A 4,229-nucleotide genomic window follows, 5' to 3' on the forward strand; every position below is an offset into this window, starting at 1 on the left:
TTATTGTGTGAAGTAATGCATGTTTATTTTCTGGTTATTTTTGAGATGTTTAAACAATTCCTTTACTTAAAGCCATGCTTTGTTTTGTTATGCATTGTTTATTATGTGAAGTAATTTAATGCATGTTATTTTTTGATTATCTTTAAGGTTATCAACCTATTGCCTATTCCCTTTACTTCTCTCAATTCGTTCATCTATATTCAAAAATTCAACTGTTTCTGAAAACCATCTGGAAGAGAAATAAATAGACCAAAAAGGAATTGAGTTGTCCCTTTGCATCCTTAATGTGTTGAAAAAGCCATTTTCAAGTTTGGGCAGAGCTGAACTTATTGTGATAACTTGACAGTTGATAACCAGCGTGGCAGTGAGAACAAGGATCAAAGGCCTGAAGTCAAGCTGTCAACGCAAAGGAAGAATTGACTGGAAACTCTTCACCATGGCAGAGGAAACTCTTGGGAAAACAGTAAAGCAACTGAAGCAAGAAAGAACCTTAGCTAAAAGCGCGTTTACCAAGCAAGCAAACTTCCTTAGCAGAGGCGCAAAAGAATATGACAAAGAGTGAACTACAAGAGGAGTTCAAGAAGCTCATGCTGGAGGCGAGGAAGGTCAGTGAGACAAATGACGAGAGTAGTTATAACGGACCACCTTTCATCAAACTTTTATGACCCCTCCCCCACCCGCTGACAGCTCGTGTTCTGACAGCTCGTGTTTGACAGGGGGGCGGGACAATCAATCAACCGGTGTACAAGCTGTCAACTTTAGACAGCGAGTGCGTAATCGTTTTATGACATGTTATTTAGTGGTTTGTTTTTCCTGTGTGTGTTTTATGTCAAGCCTATGCTGTCATGTTTAATGACAGCTCGTGTTTTGACATTTGCCGACGGCGTCTCTATCTATCAACCCCTCCCTTTTCGACCCGTGTGCGTCTCAATACTGCCTGTCACACTGTGGGGTGTGTGTTGTTGAATCTAAAGTTTGCAACATCAAAAGTTTATTTAAAGGCAATCACGAATCATATATATATATATATTAGATGTACCTGGCTAAACTTAAAGCCGATGTTTTCTATCGAACTATTAGTTTTCTGATCAGACACAAAGTTTCTGATGCTGATCTTATGTCAGTTTGTGTGTTTGTGTGGGGGTCGTGTGCTGTAATCTTTGAAAGTTTATGACCGAACCTTTATTGGGGAGCGACAACAGATCTCCGGGACTCAGTTTGGATGGAGTAGAGTTGGTATACTCAAGTCTATTGGTACGTATGTGTTTCGCTGTGTTCGTTCCAACATTTTGTCTGATTATTTAAAAAACTAAAAATTCGATCTCTGGTCTTGCAGGGAATTTGTCTAAACTGGTATTAACTATTCCTGGTAAATCGCAGAGAAGAGTGGAATGAACAAAAAAGTCAGACCGAGACTAGAAACTCCCGCAGCGTAACAAGGAAATCTTGGAACAAAGAGACGCCGAGTGGCTCGTGTTGTCCGGTGTGTATTTATTTAATCCTGTTACAATAGATTTAAACAAACTGGTTTGTTTTAATATCTTCTAATAACATGTGTTATCTGTTTACAGATTGGATATCAGAGGCAAAGCGAACGTTGTGTGTACTATTGCAAAATATATAGCGGATCTCCACGGTACGTTTATATTGCGTAAGAAAAATGTTTTAAACAAATATGTTTTATTTAGATATTTATCCTAATAACATGTTTTTATCTGTTTACAGGCTAGGATACAGACCACAACACTTTGGACGTTTCTTTAAAAAAGAGAAATCAGAGACTTTTTGGATTTGTCTGGGAACATTTTAAACATTTTGTGGCAAATTGGATTTAACACATTTCGGATACTGGATACCTGTGTTTGATTTGTCCGCAGAGCTGGTCGCTTTTTAAAATCACAGGGGTAAGTGACTAATTACATTTTGTTTTATTTTTCATCGTTTATATAATCCGTTTTTATACTCATTTTGGCTTAGAGTTTTTCATTGTTTTAAATATATTGTTTTAAATATATTGTTTTACTGTTGTTTTAAACTTGCGTTCTTAATACGTTTTGTTTTATTTTTCATCGTTTAGATGTCACAAGGTGACGATCTTTTAAGGGCGGAACCAAAGTTTGGGAAGTTTTGGTTCCGCCCGGAAGTTTCCCCACCGGGCCGCATATGAAGATGGACCTTGTTACTTCCTGGTTTCCAGGGCGACGCTGTTAGGGCTTCACGAGCCACAGGTGTAAAGAGTTAAGCGAGTGAAGTGTGATTGGAGGCTGTGTGAGAGGGAGATGAATAAGTAGCTCTGCAAGAACACGAAGCAGGGGACTCAGACACGAGAGGCGAGTGACACGGGGAAGCTCCTTTGCCAACGGCAGACAAAGACACGCACCTTTTGAAGAGCCCGAAGCTCTGTTGATCCGGCGACCGCTGAAGCGGGCGGAAAGAGGACAGAGTCACAGAGGGTGAAAGGAAGGCAAGTCGTGGATCTTTTAAAAAGGAGCACCCCGAAATCGCTGATGTTATCCACTGATGTGTTGGTGTGTATTGTAGTGCTGAGTTGAGCTCGCCTAATACGCTATATTCGGATTGTTGTATTGCTCTCTCTCCACGTGTGGATTTTAGATCGATGGGAATGAGGACATTGAAGACCTTATAGGTGAAGTACTAGACGAATACTGACATTTATTGAGAGAAACGGAAGGAGAGGAAAACTTACCGTTGTGAGTATATATATCTGTGGGAAAAGTGGTATTTGTGGCTGGAAAGCGCCCTGTCTAGATATTTGGAGTACTATTGGCATGAAGACAAACTAGGACGAAGAAAGACAGAGATCGTGAGTAACCAAATCCCTTGAAGTGAGTGTTTGTATACATTGGATTGATACATTGTTTAAGTGCTCTTAAGAGAGATCGAGTGGCCCTACCCCTGTACCAGCGTGGTGGGCGAGCCGAAGGTTCCGTGGGAAAGCAGCTACAGCAACGATAACAAGCAAACGCTAGGCCATCCACCATCTCCCCATTCTCACCCAGAGCGACGTGGAAGAGGACGGGTGTCTATTGTGTGCACTGAGCGTGGTGGGGTGAGTCTTTGGACATTTTCACTTGAAGTGGTGCTGTGTAATGCCGTGTATTGCAGTGTGAGTGCTGTGTCCTGTTTGACGTAATCCCGTTTTCAGTCACTCGTCCCGGGGCGATGAAGAGGAAAGAACGGCGCTAGGAACAACCTGTATAATAAAGCTGTAGTGTGTTTTCAGTCCCACAGAAATACAGAGTGGCGGCGAAGAACTGTGCGAGTGGCAGTGTGTGTGTGAGTACTGCACCTACTATTTTTACCCTACTTGTGTTCTTTCACCATCACAGAGTAGAGGCAGGAGAGATCCGCTGGCCCGAGGTCTCGACGAAAGGGCGCCCCGGTCCAGTTCTCGATTGACCAACGGGTCTCGAGGAAAGGGCAGCGCTCGACCCGGTGTGCCGGCGTGGCTTCCTCGCCCCTCTGTCCATCAACGAGTTCGCCGAGAGGGTCTCGGCCCCCGGCGTCCCATTACAAATCATTGCTAAATTGCTGCATTGAAGAGAGCCAACGTGAACACGGAGATACTGAACTGTGGAGAGAAAGAGAGTCATACCTACCTAGAAGCTGTAATCAGCGCAGAGGTGAGCAAATGACTTGAGAACGATTCACTGTGTCCCTGTATCCTAGCAGCCATCTGTGGAGAGAAAGAGAGCCAACGTGAACACTGAGATATTGAGCTTTGGAGAGAGCCATACCTACCTGGAAGCTGTAATCAGCGCAGAGGTGAGCAAACGACTTGAGAACGATTCACTGTGTCCCTGTATCCTAGCAGCCATCTGTGGAGAGAAAGAGAGCCAACGTGAACACGGAGATATCAAGCTGTGGAGAGAGCCATACCTACCTGGAAGCTGTAATCAGCGCAGAGGTGAGCAAACGACTTGAGAACGATTCACTGTGTCCCTGTATCCTAGCAGCCATCTGTGGAGAGAAAGAGAGCCAACGTGAACACTGAGATATTGAGCTTTGGAGAGAGCCATACTTACCTGGAAGCTGTAATCAGCGCAGAGGTGAGCAAACGACTTGAGAACGATTCACTGTGTCCCTGTATCCTAGCAGCCATCTGTGGAGAGAAAGAGAGCCAACGTGAACACTGAGATATGGAGCTTTGGAGAGAGCCATACCTACCTGGAAGCTGTAATCAGCGAAGAGGTGATCAAACGTCTTGA

The 4,229-nt window shown here is 43.7% G+C and overlaps 1 long non-coding RNA gene across 1 annotated transcript in view; it reads left to right on the top strand.

Annotated features, from left to right (window-relative positions):
• LOC135746470 (uncharacterized) overlaps positions 1-1,905 on the top strand; it is a 2,347-nt gene extending 442 nt beyond the window's left edge. The window contains exons 2-6 of the long non-coding RNA XR_010531575.2: positions 148-605; positions 1,125-1,254; positions 1,337-1,483; positions 1,572-1,636; positions 1,726-1,905. This is a non-coding gene — a long non-coding RNA (uncharacterized lncRNA). The remainder of the gene's footprint in view (positions 1-147; positions 606-1,124; positions 1,255-1,336; positions 1,484-1,571; positions 1,637-1,725) is intronic.
• Positions 1,906-4,229: the final 2,324 nt, after the last annotated feature.

The sequence above is a fragment of the Paramisgurnus dabryanus genome, chromosome 9 (genome assembly GCF_030506205.2).
Source record: "Paramisgurnus dabryanus chromosome 9, PD_genome_1.1, whole genome shotgun sequence".
Lineage (NCBI taxonomy): Eukaryota > Metazoa > Chordata > Actinopteri > Cypriniformes > Cobitidae > Paramisgurnus > Paramisgurnus dabryanus.